A 24,796-nucleotide genomic window follows, 5' to 3' on the forward strand; every position below is an offset into this window, starting at 1 on the left:
ATGGATCAATACTCAACCAATGAACCACACAGGCTGGGCCAATTTTTGCTTTATGGTTAGAAGTTGATCTTGAATTACAAAACAAATTTATATGAAGTGGTTGCTAGATAGAATAATTTTGTATACTTGAGAAAAATAACATGGGCAGTTCAAAAAACTTAAATGAATTCAGGAACTCTCACCCCTCTCATATACAAAAGTCTGGAAGATTTTTGTTATAGTTTTATGTATTTGTTTTCTTAATTGAATAATGAACAAAGATTGAACAACAGTTCATATATTGAGGTCTTAAGAATATACTAAAAATCACTTGTATTTAAAATTTTTATGCTATATATTGACCATCTAATTGATTTGGTAATCTTTTGCTGTTTATGTCAATACATATACAAATCCTAAAATAATTCTTTAAGATTAGTTTTGCTAAATTCTGCCAAATTTATGAGGATGTACTCTAGTTTTTTGTAAGCTTCTCTAAAATTAGCTGCATATCTACTATGTGCCAAATCTGACTCTAGTTGTTTTCATACATACACTTTATCTCTTGTTCCATTAATTACTCAGTTTCTCCATTGCATTTTTTATATGCCTGACTCTGTCTTGTTTTCTTACCCCTTTTAAAAAAAATAGACTTTAATTTTAGAACAGTTTTATATTCAAAGCAAAATTGAACAGAAAGTAAGAGTGCCCATATATTCCCATATAGATTTTCTCCTATGTTATTTTCTAGAAGTTTTATAATTTTGTGTGTAACATTTAGGCCTATGACCTATTTTGGGTTACTTTCTTAAAAAGTATATTTAGATATGTTTTGTTGTGTTTTGTTTGTTTTTTGTGGATCTCCCATTGTTTCAGCACCATGTGCTGAAAAAATAATTCTTTTATACATACACAAATGCTCAGTTTTACCTTAGCTAAACAAAATACTTGTAAATGGCCTATTATTTTCTCAAACTCTAGCCAAAGTTATTCACAAAAAAGAGTTGGTGCTTTCAATCTCCACTTCTACACACTCCTTTGATGATCCCTGAAATCTGTCTCACAAACTCTTCACTCCACTGAAATAATTACTGGAAGGTAAGAGTTGTTCAGGAATTCTGAGACAGAATTCCTAGGTGAGCTTATGTTCTTTGTTTTCTTTGCTGGCTTTTCTTCCTCTCTTTCACCCCCATGGAAGTTCCACAAAATTCTATTTGCATCTATTCTCTCCCTTCTCTCTATTATGTCTGTATTTCATTGGGCTTTAATAAATTTAAAACTCATTCTAATAACCATGGCCCTTCTTCTTTTCCTGTCCCACATCTATAGGCACAATGGAACGTATCCACCTGGATAATATAATAAAATGTTGTACTTAATAATAGTGGGGGGAAAAGGTCATTATTTTCTTCTGATGCTAACTTCCACTTGATTTCCCCATTAGCATAAATTGCACAATCATGTGCTCAAACTCCCAGGATTGAAATACCCCGTTTCACTTGTCCTTCCCCCCCATTTTGTCTGTTGCTAAATCTTGTCAGTCACACAGTTTTATTTCCACAATGTGTCTTTTTATCTATCCCTTTTGTCCCAATTAATGGAAGTAGAATTATGTTGTTGTAAATTTATATAAGAATTCTCATAAAATAAAATAGCTCACAAACAGTACTTAGGATAACAATGTAGGACAAAGTGACACTAATGCACAGGGAGCAAATTATGATCTCACTAAACAGTTCTGGGTAAACTGAATATTTATATGAAAAAGAATGACCCCTTCACACAGTTCACTAAAATTAATTCCGGATGGATCTAGATGTAACAGTTTTAACTGGAAACAACAAGATTGCCAGTATAGTTGAAGAAGAAAGAGATTTTCAAGTAGAACACAAAAAGTGCTAACATAAAGGGAACAATTAATATGTTAGACAACATTAAAATTTAAAACTTTTGTTCATTAAATGTCTCCATCAAGAGTGGAAGCCTTAGATTGGGAGAAGATATTAGCAACCCATATAACCAACAAATGACATATTGCAAACATACAAAGAATGCAAATCAATAACAAAGAACAGAAGAGCCATTTTTAAAAAAGGGTAAAATACCGTTTCATAAAAGATCATATTCAAATGGCTGAAAACAGAGGAAAATAGACTCAATGTGATTTTTTTTTTAACTCAGGGAAGCACAAAATAAAATCCCAGTTTCACTATTGCACATCTACTAAAAAGCAAAAATGACAAAGCAGGTAAGTGTTGCTGGACATGTGGACCAACTAGAATCAAAAGTAGTGTTTGCACCAATGAAAATGGTACAATTAGTAACCCACTTTGGAAAACACCTTTTTCAGTATTCAAGCTAAATATAATCGTATCTGAAGCATTCATGGGAAGGAAAGTGAGACTATGGTTTGAGTTCCTTTTTATAATGTCATGTTCTTTTTTCTTTGCCTCTCTTTTTTTTTAGATTTCTCCTCTAATTCAATCTTCTGACCATCACCCAGCCCCCAGCCCCACTCACCTCCTTCTTCAGAGACACTTCCCATATTTTTGGGCTGACAGACCCCTGTTAAGCGCATACATTATCTGCAGGTTTATATCCTGCTTAAACCAGTGTGGTTCAATAAAACTTTCTGTGATAATGATAATGTTCCCTGTTGTCCAACAGAGTAGATACTAGTCATACATTTGAACACTTGAAATATGACTAGAATGACCGAGGAATTAAAATTTTAATTTTACTGTATTTTAATAAATTTACTCTTTTCCAATATAATTAATATACAATAGACTGTGAATACTTAATGTGTGCAATTTTACAAATTTGGGTGTATGCTTATATCAGTAAAGCCAATACCACAACCATGATAATGAACATACCTGTCATTCTCTGAGAATTTTCTTGTGCCTCTGGTAATCTTTTCCTCCTGTTCCTTTCCAGGATAGAAAAGCCTCTGCTTTGACTATAAGATTATCAAATTAGCAAGAATGTACTTGTGTGTAAGGTAAATTCACCATTGGCACTGAGAGTTGATAAAAGTTTTCTCCAGTTCATGGTGAACTAAGAGAAATCTATAATAGCGTGGATTTTAAAAAAAAGGGTTCTGTGGAAAATAACCTCACAAGGTGATCCGATCATAAATTCTTAACTGGGCAGGTCATGGTGGGTACTCATATCACTTCAGCTTTATCTTTACTGGAAGCAAGCCCTGTCTATTATTTCTGTGCATTTAGGTTAACACACCTTTGTAATAACCCTTGATGCATATTTTTGAGTTTATTCTCCTATAATCTAATCACTGTCTTGCTTCTCCCACCTCCATGTAGTCTTCCTTAAAATCCCTCCTTCATTTCAAATGCATAAAAGAAGCTGCAAAACTGTCATTATCCGGAGCATTTGCGATCTTGCTCCCTGGCATATGCCATCAGTTTGGCTCAAATAAACTCTTATAAAAATTCTCTACAGGTTTGGGTGTTTTTCACATCGACAATAGCAGGGAAGAATAATGATAGGAATCAAAGCTGAAGAATATTTATATGAACATGTATTATATTGGTACCATAGATTATTAGGAAATAACATGAGAAGACAGGGTTAGAGTGATAGTTCTGTAAAATAAACATGAGATAGGGAAAGGAGGCCAGAACCTCATAATGGCTATAGAAAACAGACTCCTGATTTTCCTAGGACCGGCTCTGACTGTCACACCTCCACATTTTTGTGGTCAAAATAAGAGATGTGCCTTTTGCTCATTATAACTGACAGTTATTACCACTGGGAAACATCTGTCATGATTTATTTTCCATGTGGTTCACTGCTGTGGTTTAGAGCTACTAATGAGGATGGAAACAATCAATGGACAAACAAATAACTCATGGACAAGCTTGTTTGCCCTCTTAACTTTCTGTGCTCCTCTCGAATCAACTACAACATGGTTGATTCCCATTAGGGATTCCCTGTCTATTGACAATGCAAGGATTTAATAGACACATGCCAGGTAAAGCTTCAAGAGTTCATAATATTGATAGCCATTTTACATCCCATAATGAAGTGGGAGTAAAGGGAGTTCGGCTTAACTTTTCATTATTTCAAGGAAAAGACACCAAAACATTCTAGTTGTCCTGGCTGTGAAATCTTTTTGAGTGCCTTGAAGCAGTAACAGCTTGTTTTTTGTTTGTTTAGTGTTTGTTTTTTTGTTATTGGGTTTTTTTGCTTCTGTTTTTTGTTATTTTCAAAAATATTGTATCTCAGTGTGAATAGGTGACATGGGATTTGTTGATATCATTGTCCCCAAGCAGTCTCACTGTTAGACCTTAATCATTTGTGTTCACCGTGCTTTGTCATATTGTTAGGATATTTTTCTACCTGTGCCCCTAGGAATGTAATTAAAAATGCTATTGCAACAGTAGAAAGAAAACAAAAATCATAAAAGACCCTCACTTTATTTTATTTTGCTTCATTTTTTTAAACCTGAGTTTCCACGTGTTAGTTGTTATTAGAATTTAATCCCTGATCTTTCTGTTGTTATGTTAGAGGGAAAAAGAGGTAAATGTAGATAGGTTTGACTTTGATAATTTCAATAACAATGAGTTTGTATATACCTCAAGTATACTTTCAGAAATGTATTCTTTTAAAAGATCTGTAGTGGTATCCCCCAAAAGAAATGTCTACCCAGAACCTCAGAATGTGATCATATTTTAAATAAGGACCTTTGCTGACGTAATGACGGTAACGATCTTGACATGAGATTATTTGGGATTAGGGTGGATCCTAAATCAAATGACAAGTGTCTTTATAGGAGACCAAGTAGGGTAATATGGAGACACCAAGAGAAAGCCATGTGAAGACGGAGACTGGAGCTAAGCCGCCATAAGCCAAGCACCACCTGGGACCACCGGAAGCTAAAAGAGGCACGGGAAGATTCTCCTCGAGAGCTTTCAGATGGGATGTGGCTTCGCCAACACTGTGATTTCAGATTTTAGCTCCAGAACTGTGAGAGAATACATTTTGTTGTTTTCGGTCATTACCTTGTGGTTATTCATTTAGGTATCCCTATGAAACTAACATGGATTATATTAACAGAATGGGATGCTGCTACAAAAATACCTACAAATATGAAAATGCCTTGGAATTGGGTAATGGGTAGATGCTGGAAGTATTTGAGGCATCTGATAAAAAATGGTTTACATTGGCTTATGTGATTGTTGGTAAACATACGGGCAATGAAGAGTGTTCTGGTAAGGGCTCAGAAGGAAATTAAGAGCGTGGAAGAGAAAGCTTCTATCGTCTTAAAAGAATATAGTCATGAACAGAATGATGGTAGAAATATGAACATTGCAGATGCTTTTCATGAGATCTCAGAAGGAAATGAGGAACAGATTATTGCAAACTGGAGGTAAGGCAACCCTTGTGATATACAGTGTCAGAAAACCTGGCTAAATTGTACTATACTATTAGATGCAAAACACAGCTTGTAAGTAATAAACTTGGATATTTCACTGAAGAGCTTTCCAGCCTGGTTTTTGGTGTTTTTGTTGTTTGTTTATTTTCTCTCAACTTATTTTCATAAGAAGAGAGAGGAAAGAAAAAAAAATTGTTAAGCAAAAAAGAACCATCATCTAATGATTTGGGATATTCTTAGCCTATCCAGAGAGCAAAGGATGCTAATGTTAGGAAATTCACTGTTGAAAAAGTGTGCCCTAGAGAGAGAAGGCACATTGTAGCTGGACAAACTTCTGATAAAGAGATGAGGTATGTGACTAATAGATCTAATTATCCATCTGAGCAGAGCCAGGAATAGAGCTGGGGTTTTCCAGGAAAGATCTGTAGAGACCTTTTTGTCTAGCGGTGGATTTCCATGACGTACATGGGAGACTGGCAAGGTTTTGGGGAATGCTATATCAGCAGAAACACTGCCAACTTGGACCTAAAGGGACAGAGTCTGGATGAAATGAAAGGAGGTTGTAAGGTTCCCAGAATTCCTACAGGCAGGAAACAGGCTGATAGAGCTGCTCAGCTAAAAACATTTGTTATCTTTCAAGAAAAGAGAGAAAAGACTCCGAGGCAGAGCTTTGGGTGCAGAGGCCAAAGCCAAGGGTTTACAGGCAGAGGCTGGAACAGTAGGTTCAGAGGCATAAAGCATGAAACCAAGAGCCATAGAGGACATGCAGGAGACAATATCTATTTATGGAAACAATTGAACAAAATATGTAGGGAGATGATTTCCATATCGAGCATCTAAAATTATGAATAAATGTGTGCTAAAATTCTCTTTGTAAATCAAGTCAGATCCAGGATAATAAACAAGCTGTGAGGCTGCCATTTCCTTGAGGGCATCTGCCAATACATGGAGCCCAGATTTGAATGAATATACAGAGGGGACAGGAGAGAAATTTCTGGAGCTACTGAAATGCTGAATCAGAGACTCTGCTACACTAATATTAAGTACTGAGTAAAATAGCAGAGTGGGGAAGCTCTACCCTGCAATGGGAGGTCTAATAACACATGCTTATTTTATCAAAGAAATAAAAGAGAATATAGAAAGTGTAAAGAAGGAACAAGAAAAAATGTACAACAAAACGAATACACATATACAAAAAATAAAACAGAATTTCTAGAAATTATAAATATATTAAAATAATGAACAAGTTGAATGTAGCTGGATAGAGAATTTAGAGTAATAGTGAACTTGGAAAAAGATCTAAGTAAGTTGCACAGACAGTAAAAAGGTAAATATTAAACATGGGTAAAGAGAGTTGCACGAACACTAGTGTGGCCGGAGCAAAGAGGAAAAAGAGCAGAAGATATGATCTAAGAGATGACCAAGGGCTAGATCACATGAGCGTTTACAGGCTATTGCACGGAATTTAGTAAAATTGGGAGCCATGGGAATGCTTGTAAAGTAATTTCTGCTATGAATGGTGCTTTTTCAGATATGATTCTATTCATAGAAACTGTGTAGGAGCCTGAGACATATTTAATTAACATAGGATGAAATTTTGTACAAGTAGCCCCCATCATTGTGTACAGAACATGCTAATAAATTCATAAATATTTTGTAAATGAAAGTGAGAAAAAGTATATGATGGCAAATTTTAGCTTAAAAGTTCAACAGACAAGTAAAACATATAGTCCAAAGGACATGGAAAGCTTAATAAGAAATATTTGTGAGGCCATATTGGAGGGCGGAATGACCACAGGAATTTGAGTAAGAGACCCAAGTCAGAATTTCCAGGCTTCCCTTGCCTACCTGATTTACGTGGGTTTTGCTTGCTTCCCTTGTACAATGGGAATAGCACTATATTAGGCAGATATTTATTGCAAAAATGCAATTTGGCTGGAGGGATTGAGAAAAAGAAAGAGAAAAAAACTCATGGATATAGACAACAGTGTAGGCATTGCCGTAGGGAAAGTAAAGATGGGTAAATGGTAATGGAAGATTTGACTTGGATGGTGAACACACAATACAGAATACAGATCATGTGTTGTGAAATTGTGCACCTCGAACCTGTATACTTTCGTTAACTAATGCCACCCCAATAAATTCAGTAAAAAGGAACAAGAGACAATACAAAATCTGAATGGCTTACAATAAGCATATATTTCTCATTCATGGATCTGTAGGTCATCTGGGGAAATTTTCTTTCAGCTATAGGTTATGTTCAGGAGTGTTCTGTGTTTCTTATTCTGGATGCAGTCTTGAAGGGCATCCATTACTTGGAGTAATTCTTTTTATAGTGGAGGACAGAGCTCTTCAAGGGGCCAGCTGAGAAACGTGACATCTAAGGCCTGAGAACTAGTACACCATCACTTCTGCCAACATTCATTTGGCCAGAGAAAGTCACAGTGCAAACCCAGTACAGGGTGAATTGGAGTTGGAGAAAGAATAAAAATAAAGAATAAACAAAAGACATATGGGTAATCCAGGAATAAACAATTAAGCCTTGAACTTAGATGGTAAGGTCAATGAGGAAATTAGGCCCTACATGGATGAAACAGAATATTAAGCCTAAAAAAAAAATATGCCAGCCTCAGTTACCTAGAAAGTTTTAGGTTAATGTGTTGTTGTAGAATCCAGTTGTTGGAAGATCGTCAGCAATGTCATTCAAAAACAGAGAAATACATGAGAAGATACCATTCAGTTTGTTAAGGCATGTTTATTGGTCATTGGTGATCTTTACACGGATAGTTTGTCTATTTTTGTGAGCTTTGTATAGGTTCATAAGACAGTAAAAAAAGCGTTATTACCTAAAAAAGATGTTATACTACTATCAACAAGTATAATATCTATAAGCTTTGCTTGGCTTTTACAAGTACCTGTCTTCAGTAGTTCTGATATCCACTAAGCAGCTACTGAAATTTCATTTAATTTAGTAAAACTTAAATTAACTAGACTGTGTATGAAACAGGTTCTCTGATTAAGTTTATTTTCTCCTTAGATCAGAAGCCTCTTTTATTTTATTTCTGATTGTTGGCAATCTTCATAAAATACATATATCTACTTTCTTGTGAATGGAGGAAAATGAACATAATTTACCTTTCCTTTCAATTTGATGTGATGATGTGCACATGTGGGATAGGCATTTGAGTAGAATGTGAATTCCACTTAGATCATCATTGAGATTGAAGAGATCTGATCACCTGAATTTTTGAGGTTGTTTTGAGAAACGGTAGGGTCAACATTTCAGAAAATTGATTTGCTAAATTGTATTGTGGCTATTATTTATTTTTATGCAATCTGTATTAAAGATGATTTTGTCTTTCTTTAAATTTCTGGGATACAATTTTTAATACACACAAAACAACATGACATTTTGTAAAGCAAATCACATTGGCATACTTTTCAAGTATTCGCAAATGATGCCAATCTTTAAAAAAGACTAAGAAATATGTCTCTTCACAAACCAATGTTCTTCATACCACTAGCTTCAGATACATTGTAGGAACTCACCATAAGGTGAACATTAAAGGTGGTATAGATGCGCTGAAGCAACATCAGGCAGGAGACCACTGTTGCGATCTGTTCTGAATGAGCACTCACTGGAGATAGACTGACTCCCTTCCTCATCTCCCTATACTTATATACCTTGCAAATGATCATATCCTAAAGAAAATCTAGACTCAGTGTCTTAAACACTCCAGGGAATATTAAAATGTATTCTATTTTTTCCCAACTATTCACTAGAGTTTTTGAATTCAAAATAAACGAGTCAGTTTGAAGAATTTTATAAGGTCTCACAAAGGATATACCTAGACAGGAGAGAGTTGAAGCCAGTTAAACCTAATGAAACAAAGTAAAAGACACAAACTTTTCATTGACTAAGTGGTACTACCAGCGGCCATTGGAACTAAGGGAGGTGTTGACCATTAAAGACTAGAAGAAAAACTAGAAAGATTTTTGATTTATTGCTTCCTCTGAGGACCATGGAGCCAGGAGATGATTTATGCTTGGTTTTATTTATGGTCTTGAAAAAGAGAGATTCATTTGGTCAACGTGATAAGTTTAAGTACAGCTTTTATGTAATAGGAATGACAAAAAAGTTTTAAATGCACCAATTGAACATCTAGAATGGAAATTAATTCTGCATGAAATCATAAATGCAGTGTACTTTGTTTGCTGGCTGAGGTTGTACAACTTAAATTCTCCTAAAAGCTCATGCAGTTTAATAAGTGTGTCTTCCTACATTCTATGTGGGAAGGAACACAATATACACTGCATCCGTTGATACTGCAAGTGTGTATCGGGAACAGACCTCTGCTTTTTTTGTGAAATCAATTTGGCTTTCACCCTCTGCTCTCCTCCATGGGTTTGTCCTGCTGAGTTGCATTATTTCCCTTCCTGCTCCACCCTCCCGCCCCCTTTATTCTCTCTGCTGCATTTCCCAAACTACATGTGACCTCACTGTTTCTACTCAGAGATCTTACAGCCCTTTCACCTTCTAAAACTCAGTCTCCCACACATACGAAGGCAGCAGAAACATGTTTTGAAATGCTCTGCCAAATAGAGTGATAACTCTCAAAAGTAAGAGATAAGTTAGCTTTGACAATGATGAGTACAATAACTTAACATTAACTAGACCCATGCAATGTCTTGTATAAATATCTAAAGTGATGCATTATAAATGTGTTTCCATTATAGCCCTGCCTGAAAATTAGATTTTTTAAAAATTTGTCTTCCAAACATATTGACTTGCAGCTCTCTCACAAAAATGAAATTGAATTCACTATCTTGTGCTTGTTACCAAGGGCATGGAATTGGCAATATAGCATGATTAGTATTGATCCCGGGGGATAAAACTAACAGCGCTTCTGTTTGTAGAGAGAAAGAGAACTTTGTTTTCTTATCAATAAGTATCAGAAAGACGAACACATCCATGTCTTCAGACTCATGTTGCACTTTTTTCTCTATCACCTCTTCTCGGTGGAAATGTTGAATGAAACCTTGGTCTAGGTAAGGTTCTGTTATGGGACCTACCACTCCAATGCACTCTGATTATTAAGATTAATTCTCAAAAAAATAGAATGAGATTTTATCTATAGTAATACTATTGCTCTTAGAACAAAAAAAAAAATGGTTTTGCTGAATGTTTTGGAGAATTTGAAATGTGTTTAACATTTACTTAAAGGTAATAATAAGACTAACGCTGTGGTATTCCTAAGACTCAGAAACTCTAAAGCTATTAATATTAGGAAAGAGACAAAGGATAGTGTGCATTAAAAAATAAGTTTTTAAAGCAATTTAATTTACTTTGGTACCACGCACAAATGTTTTGGATATTTTCATGTGTTCATCTGGGATAGCCTTTGTGTTGCTGGTAGAATTTAACACACTACTTCACTGCTTTGATCTTTCTGAAACTATGCTGCTGAAAAGATGGGCTAACTCTTTAAAGGGACAATATTTTAATGCTTCCCATTCATGCTATAGGCTACTTTAAAATGAACCTATTTTGCCCAGTCTTAAATTACACAGTATTATAGGGGATTTGAAGAAAAATTAGAGGATTTGAATTTTGTTGCATGAAGGATATAGAAAATGACACAAACAGCAAGATTTGAAGGTGTCTCCTTTTGATTCTGTTCAAAGACAAGAGAACATTAGGAACAGACAGTGGGAATCAAGATGCTACAAATAAATCAGAAAGACAAACTTTTAGGACTAAAAGACTTTCTGAAATGTTCTCTCTAAAGCGCCAAAGAATAAATCAGTATGAACCTTCCAATACTGCTATAAACAGTCCATTTGCTGCTTAACTTCAAGTTCTTGTGCCCTGAGAGTGCTAGAGAGACACAGCAGAGTTTTCTGAACCATGAAATCTAGTAAGTTTTTGGCAAAAACAATGATTACAGTTGCCTTCCATCTTTAAAATGCTTGCAGCCTTGGTTTCTTTTCCCCGCAACACCGGGAAGCCACTGACTGACTTGTCACTTGACCTCAACATCCTCTTCATTGCCCAAAGCATTCACCGTTTCTCAGGTTATATCCTTTCTGGCTTCTCTTTAAAATGTATTGTATTGTTCCTGTGTGAAAATCCATTTTCTTTGGAGATGGATTCTTGTGAATCACTTCTATGGGTTTTTCCTGTTGACATCCCCAGATTGTAGTTTATTCTTACGATTTTCCCACGTAGATACTTTTTTTTTTCTTAATAGTCTCTCTCTGCAGATATTTCTTCTCTTCATTCATTGATTCATTCATTCATTTTACCTCTTCTTTGTAGCTAACCTCCCACATAAGAAATAGGTCTTCCTTTTCTGAATATCATTTTTAAATTTCAAAATGGGTGTTTTGAAAGCAAATGCCCTTTATAAACTAATTATTATTTTTTTTTCTTTAAAACTAGGGCATCTTCCTTATATTTTAAATTCTATTAAAGGCAGACTCTATTAGTCTGGTGTCTCATGATCAGCATTTCAGTCTCTTTAGCTCCAAAGACAACACACATCCACTGTATTGGGTTGGGCTCCTAAGAAACAGAGCCTGAGGATAGAGCCTCCATGGTACGTTTAGTGCTCCCATGAGAAGTTGAAAAGGCCAGAGCCCTTTCTCTCTCCGTGCGCACAGCTCTAGGAAAGGCCAGGGCAGCACCCAGTGAGGAGGCAGCTGTCTACACTCCAAAAGGAGGACCCCTCGCCATAAAGCAAACCTGCTGGCTCCTTGTTCTTGGACTTCCCAGCCTCCAGATTGTGGAAACAAATGCCTGATGTGTCATCACCCAGCCTGTGGCAGTTTGTTCTAGCAGCCCAAGCTGACTAGCTAACCCCATTACCTCCTCACTGAAGTGGCCCTTGTGAGGCTGTGCTTGTGGTCTATTAGCTGGGATCATGTAGAAAGAACTTTGCTAAGAATAAAATAATCTAGAAGTGGGCCTAGTGACAAAAGTCATCTGATATTTTCTCAAACTTGTAATTAAATATTTAAGGTTAATTAACTAAAAAATAAAAATTAAGCAATACCAATTTCCATGTAAACCACATGTTAAGGTTTTACATTTTATTCCTCCAAGATCTCACCACAATTGCATTAGTTCCTCGTTTCCCCCCCCCCCCGCCCCCCCGATTTGAAAATTTTCTCTAAAAACAAAGTCAGAATTTATTGCATGGTACCTCTCAGTAGGGAAGTTGAAAGTGTGTCTTGATCTTTGTGGGGAATAACAAATGTAATGGAATTTGTTATTTCTACTTCAAACTGATGTTACTCAGTATATGCTTTATGGCATATTTTTATTATTCTGATATATTCCTTGTCTTTTACTATTTGATTTATATTTCATTCCCAAATGTTTACATATAAGTGTCTTAATATTTCCTGAATTAATGCATGCATGCATGAATGAATGAATGAATGAATGAGGAATATTTTTCTCACTTCAGCTCAAATCACCACAGTTGAAAGTTAGATCCCAGATGAAACTTAATTACATTACAGTTGAATATGTTAAAATAATTCTTTTTGATTACCCTAGAGTGTCTTAAAATGGATTTAAACTGGCTGTGAGGATTAGGTATATAGAACTGACATATCGGAAAATGTAGGAAAGTCAAACAGTGTCTCAGCACAGGCAGAGTTAAATTCAGTTTTATATTGTTATAACCAAGCAGAACTATAAAAGAGAAAGGTGAGAATTGAAAGGTGAAATCTAAGAAGCTAACTTAATGTGGGATTTATGCTAATTGATGAAATTAGTTAAAGGGAAGAATAGAAATGTTTGAAACTGGAGGCTCTGAGGTCCTCTTGGTGAATCCTGTGATGGCAGGGATGGCGATAAAAGGAATTCTTTTCTTTTTGAAAACGATGCATTTTACCTATCAGTTGCTATTTTATATATAGCACTCAAAGTTTTTTGGTGATTTAAAGATGTTACCAAAGGTTATTTCTTTGAAAAAGTTTCTCTAAATTTTATAGTATATGCAATATAGTACAGTATATTCTTTTAAAACTAATCCAGCGCCAATCAAATATGCAATGATGAACTCACCCTTAAGAATAGTGTGAGCCCAGATGGTGTCCTGTTCTTCTGCTATTACTGACAATAAAATAATTTTTCTATCTTAGATATTTCCCCTCAGGTTGCAAAGATAGTGGAGAGAGAGCTGGCTGTGAGGGCCTGAGCTCATTGCCACAACTGTCATCTCCTGGCAGCCTGCTCTCCTTTCCTCTGCTCACATTAGCCAATGAACCCATTTTCCAAAGGCAGGAAGCCTGGCCATTCTGCATTTCTCCTTTGCTCTAACACCCAGCACACTACTGATCTCTAAATGCTACTTATTATACATTAGAGGCCCAGTGCATGAATTCGTGCATGGGTGGGGTCCCTCGACCTGGCCTGTGATCGGGCAGATTGGGGCCTTCTCGCCCACTCCAGATGGGGGCCAATCAGGGCCAGCTTGCTGGGGGGGAGGGACAGAGGGAGGTTGGCTGTGGGAGTGCACTGACCACGAGGGGGCAGCTTCTGTATTGAGCATCTGCCCCCTGGTGGTCAGGGACCAGTCGACCAGTTGTAACGGTTGCTTAGACTTTTATATACCCACTAGAGGCCCGGTGCACAAAAATTTGTGCACTCGGGGGGGATGGGGGGTCTCTTAGCCCAGCCTGTGACCTCTCGCAGTCTGGGACCCCTTGGGAGATAATGACCTGCTGGCTTAGGCCTGCTCCCGGGTGGCAGAGGGCAGGCCCAATCCCTAGGTGCAGCCCCTGGTCAGGCTCAGAGCAGTGCTGATTGGGGAGATGGGGCACCGCCCCTTGTCATGCACAGAGCAGGGCTGATCAGGAGGTTGCGATGCCACCCCCAGTCACGCTCTCAGGGTAGGGCTGATCAGGGGGTTGGGGTGCTGCCACTGTCACACTCAGGGCAGAGCCAATGGGGAGGTTATGGCTCTACTCCGTCACACACAGAGCAGGGCCCGTAGGGGGGCGAGGGGGTTGGGGCGCTGCAACCTGTCACACACAGAGCAGGGCCGATCAGGGGGTTGGGGCGCCACACCCTGTCACACACAGAGCCGCAGGGCAATCAGGGGGTTGGGGAGCTCCCCCCTATCAGGCAGAGAGCAGGGCTGATCAGGGGGTTGGTGCGCCTTCCCCTGTCATGAACAGAGCAGGGCGGATAGGGAAGTTGTGGCCCTGCCCCCTGTCACACACAGAGCCGCAGGGCGATCAGGGGGTTTGGGCGCTGCCCCCTGTCATGCTAATCCCGGTGCCCGGGAGGCCTCGCAGCTCCGCTGATCCCAGTGCTGGGAGGCATATTACCCTTTTACTATATAGGATAGAGGCCTGGTGCATTGGTGGGGGCCGGCTGGTTTGCCCTGAAGGGTGTCCTGGATCAGGGTGGGAGTCCCCACTGGGGTGCCTGGCCAGCCTGGATGAGGGGATGATGGCTGTTTGCAGCTGGTCACACATCCTTCAGGATGGAGGTCCCCACTGGGGTGCCTGGCCAGCCTGGGTGAGGGGATGATGGCTGTTTGCAGCTGGTCACACATCCTTCAGGATGGAGGTCCCCACTGGGGTGCCTGGCCAGTCTGGATAAGGGGCTGAGGGCTGTTTTCAGGCGGGCGGGTGACTGATGCTCCCAACCGCTCCTTTTTTTCTTTCTTTTTTTAATTCTGGGCCAGCTTTAGCTCTGAGGCTTGGCTGTAGCTCTTAGGCCTCTGCTGCTGAAAGCAGATATCTGGTTTGTTTGGGTTCTATAATCAAAACACTGTTTCAACTCCAGGTCTGAGATCCCGGCTGGCTGAAAGCAGGTTTCTGGGGTTTTGTTTAGCTTCTATATTTGTTACAATGTTTCAGACTGCAAGCTCAGAGGCTGGCAAGGCAGGCGGGGAACGTTGGAGTCCTCCGTCACTGGAGCACGCAAGTCTCATGTTCACTTCAAGCTGCCTGGCTGCCAGCCGCCATCTTGGCTGGCAGTTAATTTGCATATGGCCCTGATTAGCCAATGGGAAGAGTAGCGGAGGTATGGCTAATTACCATGTTTCTCTTTTATTAGATAGGATATATATATATATATATATATATATATATATATATAGAGAGAGAGAGAGAGAGAGAGAGAGAGAGAGAGATTCTTTACATATCTTGGGTCTTTGCCTTCCTTGCCTTTACTTCTCTTACTGCTTCTTTATGATCTCCTCATATCTCAACTAAATGATAGCAATAAGTGTCCCTGCTTCAAGTCCCACTGAATTCATCCTCTGTGATACTGTGGGAGGAAAGGAGATCTTTCTAAAGTACACTCTGAACCTGTCACTTAATTATTATATTGTTTTAGTTGCTCCTAATTCACCCTGAGAATGAAATCTAGATCCTTTGACTTGAGATGCAAAACCTTAGTCATTTTTATTACTACTTTACTATAATGAACAACTAGATTCTGTTTACCAACATTACTTATCTATCTATCATTAGTCTATCTAACTACCTATCATTTATCTCATCTCTTTGTTGACAACCCTCTTCATTGCAAATAGTATTGATATTATTGTCAATCAAGTGTCAGAATGGCTAACATCAACAAATCAACAAATGGCAAGTGCTGGCGAGGATGCAGAGAAAAAGGAACCCTCCTGCACTGCTGGAGGGAATGCAGACTGGAGCAGCCATTGTGGAAAACAGTATGGAGTTTCCTCAAAAAGTTAAAAATGGAACGCCCATTTGACCCAATGATCTCACTTCTAGGAATATATCCCAAGAAATTAGAAACACCAATCAGAAAGGATATATGCACCCCTATGTTCATAGCAGCACAATTTATCATAGCTAAGATTTGGGAACGGCCTAAGTGCCCATCAGCAGATGAGTGGATTAAAAAACTGTGGTACAGCTACACAATGGAATATTATGCTGCTGTAAAAAAGAAGGAATTCTTACCATTTGCAATAGCATGGATAGAACTGGAGAACATTATGCTAAGCAAAATAAGCCAGAAGGAGAAAGATATATAACACACAATCTCACTCATTTGTGGAATATAATGAACAACATAAACTGATGAACAAAAATAGATCCAGAGATAGAAAAGCATCAGTCAGACCATCAAACTTCAGAGGGAAGGTAGGGGAGGGTGGGGGTAAGGGGGAAAGGTCAACTAAAGGATTTGTATGCATGCATATAAGCATAACTAATGGATACAGATACCAGGGGGGTGAGGGAATGAGTGGAGGGGGGGGAGCAATGGGGGGATAAGGACACATATGTAATACCTTAATCAATAAAGAAGAAAAAAGATGTTCTACTCTCCTTTTGCCAAGTAGAAGGCACATAACCCAAGATAGACCCAGTCAGGCTCTTTCAGAAAACTTGAATTTTAGATGCTACGATGAACAATTAGCATGTCCCTGCGTTCTCCCTATCTTCTTGCTTTGAGCATGGCTTTACTCTTCATGGAATACTCTCTTATCTCTGCACTTCAACTCACACTTTGGAGTTTTGTGGAACTCCACTCTGAAATAGAGATACTTCATTTGTACTTCACTGCCCTTAAAGTTCAGTCTGCTATTTCTGACTTATTTTTCTATGTGCTCCTCTAGAATGTTAGCTCCTTGAATGCAGGGAGTAATGAACAGGCGTAAGGAGATAAAAGGCAAGACATGGCCAAAACCGGTTTGGCTCAGTGGATAGAGCGTCGGCCTGCGGACTGAAAGGTCCCAGGTTCGATTCCGGTCAAAGGGCATGTACTTGGTTGCGGGCATATCCCCAGTCGGAGATGTGCAGGAGGCAGCTGATCGATGTTTCTCTCTCATCGATGTTTCTAACTCTCTATCTCTCTCCCTTCCTCTCTGTGAAAAATCAATAAAATATATTTAAAAAAAAAAAGGCAAGACATGAACTCAGTGGCAAATTAGAAAAATGAGAAGAGTGAACAAACAGTAAGATGCAGAGAACTATAGCGTGCTGAGAGATTCTAGTTAGTGCAGCAAAGCATAACAGTTATCTTCCAGGCTGGGAGGAACTTTGGGAGAAAGCATATGAGATAGTTATTAGTATTAGTCACTAAATATCTCTAAGTTATTCCCCTCCCAGGCCTGTGATAAAACTGTGGCTTTGGCAATGAGTTGTGAACAGAAGTTATTTATGTCACTTCCAGGCCTGAGCAGTTAATTGCGGGAGAGGGAGCATCCACAATCTCTCTCTTGTTCTGATATTGGCCCCAATAGGGAAGGAGGCCACGCCATCAGGAAGAGCATCAGTGATGCGGGACACACAATGGGCATGTGCTATGAGACAGGAGTGAATTATTGCTGTTTAAAGTTGAGGTTTTGGAGCTGTTATTCAACAGAGCATAATCTGTCCTATCCTGGTTTCTCCTGAGTGAAACCAAGCAGATAGACACAGAGTGGAATGGCCAATAAAAAAGGACAAAAAAAAAAAATGAAATGAACAAAGAACCAGACTCGATTTTATTTAACAAACTTTATCATAAGCTACTTAAATCTGACTTTGATTGTATTTACATTTAATAAATTGAAAGCAGCATGATGTACTCTCTGCCCCATTAAGAAGGGGGAGATGCTTTGCTTCTCTTGCTGCTGGAAGAGCCACAGACAACAATCTTCACAGCCCTCAGCCTATCCTGCCTGCTGTAAAGAAGTGGCATTTCATACACTGATTGTGTTTACAAAGCAAATCATACACATTAAGGGGAAGAACTAAAGGAGGATGAGAGCAAAATGCATGCGAGAAAGTGAGTACAAGAAAGAGGGTGAGTGATTTCACCCACATCTGCCCAGCCCCTCCCAGGGATATATCCACCTAAATGATGGAGGTACATCAGGAAAATTACTCTGCAATCGGCATTTCACTCATCAACAAGCAAGTAAGAAAAGTGTTTAATGACAGGTGCTTATAAAATGTAGTTCTCACTGTCCTATGATCATATTACATAAGCAGCCTTTTAAATCTCTGGTAGGAGGCCTTCCTTAAGAGAGGGTGGCAGAAAGTGCTACTAATTATACCTGCAGTATACAGAGAAGCACAGACATTCTATTAATGTTCAAACAAATGTAATGTCTGAAGAATAAATCTATGCCTCATAGCAGAATTGTCCAGCATTAAAGTAGTCCAAAATACAACCAATAAATGTAGCTAAATGCAGCAATTATGTAACACACTGATTTTTCTCAAATTCTTTGTATTGCTAGATAAGCACAACAAAGCCTCTGATTACAGCGAATAGAGAAGTGGAAGACTGTCTCGGCATCTGGGGCTTGTAATTAAATCTCCTGGTTTATTTCCAATCAGGCTTTTTTATGCTAGTGGCTTGAATAATACAATTGCAAAATTAGTTATATTTAAAATTGTGTTAAAGTATGACTAAAAGAAAATGAAAGATCCTTTATTGCAAATATTCATTTGGATAAGCACTGGGTTAGGTCCATTATTCATTATCAAGATTGCTGATTGACTCATAACCTTAATTCCTTATATGTCAGCAGGCAATATCTACCACATGAGAGCAGCGAGTGAGTGCTAGCGATTTAATGGGAGTCAACTTGCCCGGGATAATCTTATTTTAGTGGCATTATCAGACTAACTCGCAGAGAGATATCATTAACAGGGTTCTCTTATCATAGCGACAACTGCCCTGGCCTCATTTGCTCCTGAATTATTCTGGTCACATAGCTTAATTTTCCATCCATATCTTTTAAGATGAGAGAGGAAGAGAGAGAGAGACAGAAAGAGAAAAAGAGATTTTCCCTAGATAAATCCATGTCCTTGGAAGACCAAGATTCAGCAAATGCATACAATAAGATACAGTTAAATGTATACATAGATAAAATATTGTTTATTGGTTCTTCATGAAGGAAGAATATAAAGGTGAATATTTTTGAGATTTCAATATGACCTGCTGAATTTGGAGTATAGATTAATAGATTTCCAGTAAATTTATTGTTATAACCAATGAGTACACCCTTTCTATTTGGAGGAAAATAAAGTTAATTGAACCAAAACTAATCTTTCAATACAGATTCCAAGCAGTTCGAAACACCTGTTTGAAGGCATGAAGTAAATTTCAATTTATCATGTGACAAAACAAAACTATGTATATCCATCTTGTAGATTAGTTACCTATAAGCTCTGTCAGCAACTCTACTCTTCCATTCTAACAAGAAATCACATCTCTTAATGCTAAAAACTTAAATTAGTTTCTCAAACTAGTTTTTGTTATTGCCTATGAGAATCATATAGAATACTGGTGTATATTGGATATGTCATAAATAGTGATTTACAGTTAAGTGTATACTGGAACTCAAGAGCATTTTTTTTTCATAAGTTGGCTTTATTGTTTCTGGACAACAGTTATTCTTGCCAAGCATGACCTTGGTTCAGAAGCTGGATTTTGTTTTATAACTGGAACAAGTCTGCTTTTGGCTCTTTTTCGTCATTCTTTTGCTTGGAGAAGAGTAAAAAATGTGTGGCTCTGTGGAAGATATTGAATGATAGATACATCATTGTGTGAATGCTCTGCCAGTCTTAAAGCTGAAAATTATGTTAAATGGTTTATTGGAGAGCTGATCAATTGGGATTGGTTTCAATTTTCTACCTTATCCAAATGTTGACACTCAGTAAAATGTAATTAATGTTAAATACTAGATTATATTGCTACCTAGTGATGGCTCTTCCCATATTCCTTCCCTATACAATATTAGAGAGAGTGTGTGCTGGGGATCATCTAATAATTTTACAGAATTATTAGAGGGCTAGTACATTATCCCTTCTGTCCAATTAGGACTTCCATAATTCCATCCATAATGTCTGATGAGATATCCTAACTAAAAACTACTGAACGACAAAATTTGCATTGAAAATGATGAGTGATCACAAATAATTCCTACTGTATCATAGGCTGAATATACTGATTGTATGCTTTCTCCCTTCTAATAAATTTGGAAAACAATCATTATATAATTATTAAAATATTTTAAGAATTTTTAAGCAACTATTATCCTCTGAGAACTCTGCTAAGCAATTAAGCTATATTATATATTATTATTTATCTCATACTAATAATGGAAAAATTGAGAATTAGAGAAAGATATTTTCCTTCTGCAAAAGTTCTACATGAAGAAAAGAACAAAAACAAACAAACAAAAACCTCTGTTAAGTTGGATAAAGCAGATCTTGTGGCCAAACTCATTATAATTAGATAGGTTGTCCCTCAAGAACCATCTCATCAGGGGAAGGCAACAAATGTTTTCATATAAAACCATCTAGCCCAGCAGGTGTGGTTGAGCGTTGACCTATGAACCAGGAGGTCATGGTTCCATTCACAGTCAGGGCATGCCCAGGCTGCGGGCTCCATCCCTAGTGGGGTGCATGCTGGAGGCAGCTGGTCAATGATGTTTCTAACTCTCTCCCCCTCTCTCTTCCTCTCTGAAATCAATAAAAAATATATTAAAAATAAAACCATTATATTGTATACTGAATATAATGCTAGGTGAGCAAATGCCATCAGAGAAGATAGGAAAGGACACTTGCTAACTACTGCCTGCTGGAGACAGTGAAGCTTTCATAGAAATGATGAGGTTCATAAGGAAAAAGGGAGCTTCCAGGAAACAGGAACAACAGGTAGAGAGATACAGTGATATGAAAATGCCAGCTGTGTTTGGGGAAAAAATGAGCAAATCAACTTGATTGGAGCATACATTTGCCTCAGAGCTTATCGGAGACGTAGCTAAAAGTGTATTTCTGACACTCTTTTAGGCAGTGTGTGTGTGTGTGTGTGTGTGTGTGTGTGTGTGTGTGTGTGTGTGTTTCTGTGTCTCTGTGGGTCTGTGTGTCTCTATGTGTGACACTGGGAGAAACAAAAAAAAAGAAAATCAGAATTTTTAAGTTCCATAGCAATGGGAACATTGAATTAGGTTTTACAGAGATCATCTGACAACAATGGAAGGGAGGGTTAAAAAGAGAAAGGAAAAGGCAATAACTAAGGCAACAAATTCTTACTGGTGTTCATTGCACAGTCAAAATAATAGCTAAGGCAACTCTAACATAAGACAAATGCATGAAAGTTGGAGAGATAGAAATATTTAAGGGGGTTTTAGGATTAAGTATGAAAATGTTAAGGGTTATTCTTTTTTAAATAGAGATGCTCTAAATATAAAATAAAGTTTTGCAAAGTAAAAAAAGATATTTGTTAAAAAAAAAAAGTTTGCATATTGAAAGTACAAACTTGGCCATGCTATAAATGGAGTGTTAGAATTTTTCTTCTAATATGCATTACAAAAAGATGTACACAGGTCCATTTTATGGGCAAAAGCTGGACAACATAATATCGACTTTGTTTATAGAAGTAGTTAGAACTAAGCTTAACCTTATTATGGAGAAGAAAGGGTGCAGACATTATAGGTAATTATTATTTTGCAAGTAGTTAAAATGAAAAGACTTTTGAAGGCTTTTGTTAAACTAAGGAAATTGGACAAGACAAAACAAACAAGACACAAAATCTCATTTCCTCAGGAATACACTAATTACTTATATTATGCCATGTGTAAAAGTAAAATACAAGCTTTGATGCTTCTCTCTCAAGGTTGTTTTGTTTGTGGATATTTTTTTTCTGTAAAAATCTGAAAACCCAGTTGCTTGTGCCTCCCACATACAAAACACTTCCAGTGATATATTTAAGAAATGGGATTTTCCCCTTTCCTCCTACTCTTAACAGCATTTCTCCAATGTTCTTTTTTAATACTTCATTTTTTAGAGAAGTTTTAGGGTTACAACAAAATTGAAAGGAAGGTACAGAAATTTCCCCTGCCCCCACACAGACATAGCTTCCAATTATCAACCTTACTTACCAAAATGTAAGTTTCTTACCAAGAATAAACCTACATCGATACCTCATAATCATCCCAAATTCCTAGTTTACCTTAGGGATTCATCCTCGGTACTGTGCATTCTTTGCGTGTGATTAAATGTAAAGCAATGCGTATCTGTCATTATAATACCATCACAGAGTATGTCACTGCCCTCAAAATCCTCTGTGCTTTGCCTATTCATCTCCCACCTCTCCGACCTCTGGTAACTACCGATCTTTTTATTGTATCCATAGCTTTGCATATATGCTCTTTAGATTGGCTCCTTTCACTAAGTAGTAGTCAGTTTACTCCATGTCCTTTAATGGCTTGATTACTCTTTTTTTTTTTATTCGTGAATAATATTCCATTGTATGAAATATTGGAAATTCTTCCTCAGGTACTTGATTTAGTTTCTGTAAATTTGCTTAGAGTATTATAATCAATCAATGTGTGTCCTTTATCAAATATGTCAAATGGAATTGAGATTACTAGTTACATATATAATATAGTCCCAAATTTCCTATTATTCAATTTTTAAGTAAGTCATTTTGTGTGATGAAAAATAAATAATTTAAGTATACTTTTCTGAATCTCTGAAAGAATCAGTTGCCCCAAATTTTTTAACCTGTATATTTTTATTTGAAGCTAGATTTTTTGAGTTAATGGGCTCATTCTGTTTCTAAATCAATATCAGTTTCCGGAAAATCTACTCTAATATAAATAAAAATCCTATATATTTTGCTTCTTTTCTGTGAAATTTGTATAACATCAGGACCATCAGTTATCTATGTAAATAAGTTTTATTCTTTGATATTAGATATTGAATTTTAAATGTTTAAATATTCATAAAACTTGAGAGTTTAAAGTCTTTAGAAACAACAGAATTATTGAAAGTTCAAATTTTTGCTTATATCTTATACATTTTACATGTATATTTTATATATTTTGATAATAGAATGATTTACCTTAATTTTTTAGAGATTATTACTGGGGTTCTATGTCCAAACTTATAATATAAAACATGATTTGGAAAATAAGCAATTGACAAAAATATTATTGTACTCTATATGTTAAGAGTGTGATATATGTCAGGTGCTAACGTGAGCATTTAATCTTACTGTTTTATTTAAGACTAGTGGCCCAGTGCACAAAATTTGTGCACTCAGGGTGGAGGGGGGGCTCCCCCAGCCTGGCCTGTGCCCTGTCTCAGTGCAGGAGCCCGCAATCCATTGCCCCAATGAGGTAGGCCCTGCACACCCATCTGGGGCTCCTCGATGGATTGCCCCAAAGAGGTAGGCCAGAGTCGGGGGAGGCCTACGGACCCCTGGTGCAGGCGCACAAAGGCCCCGCCCCCGGACCGGGCTACGTGGTGGAGAAGCCTCAGTGTGCGCCTGCGGACCCCAAGCTGGTGCAGGTGGGCGGGGATGTGAGCCTCATGTCCCAGGGCCTGTTGCTGGGGGCGGGGACACGAGCCTCATGTCTCTGGGCGGGTGCTTGGTGGGGATCTGAGCCTAATGTCTTTGGGCTGGCACAGGGGGCAGGGATGTGAGCCAGCCCAGGGTGCAGGACGCAGCCTGCTTGATAGGCCGTTACGTGATGGTGTCCCAACCAATTTGCATATTATCCTATTATTAGATAGATACTCAACAGCCTGGCAAAATGAAATTATTGTCCTCTTATTATATATAAATAAATGAGTTTTAAGGAGACATACCTATTTTCAAATTCACTCAATTGGTAAATAACAGGACTGGGAATCTAACTTAGATATAATTCTTTTCATTACAGAATGGAAAAACTACCTATCCCATTACTGAGTGATAGGAAGCATTGGGTATTGACCTAATACACGTTGCTAAAATGAAGTGTTCGTAAAGCTGACAGTTGTCTTAGAGAAGTTGCCCAGTATCTTTCCTCATGGAGTCTCTCTGAAAGGATAGTAGAGCTGGAAATAGGAAAGAGGCTACAGCAGATGAGAATATCTGATCAGGTCCTTCTATATTAGACCTGTGGCCCCTCTTATATGAACTACCATGGTCAGATCAAGAGGTAAATTTTGAAAAAAAAAATATTCTCAGGTGAGGATTAACAACAACAACAACAAAAAGGTAAATTGTAAGGTATATTGTGGCATATATAGAGAATGCATACACATATAATAGGAACCAACAAGACAAATAGTATAATTGAGGAGTAAGTCCTGAACTCTGGATATGCTATAAAGTACATATTTATTTATGAGGTTTTCTGGTAGCTGACCCAATTTTGTCTGATTCTACCTGTTTTTTTTTGTTTCTGTTTGTTTGTTTTTTTAGAAAACAACTAACATGTACCAATTAATAGCATTTGCTTCATTGTTTTTAAATTTATCTTCATCGTTGAAAGTATTGCAGATGTTCCTTTTTTTGTTTGTTTCCCATAGACCCCCTCCACCCCACACTGACCCCTCCCAGGCCTTCACCACTCTATTGTCTGTGTCCAGGGGCTATGCATATATGATTCCAGACTAATCACTCCCCACTCCCATACC

This window comes from Myotis nattereri (genome assembly GCF_964212035.1).
Source record: "Myotis nattereri genome assembly, chromosome: 7".
NCBI classification, from domain to species: domain Eukaryota; kingdom Metazoa; phylum Chordata; class Mammalia; order Chiroptera; family Vespertilionidae; genus Myotis; species Myotis nattereri.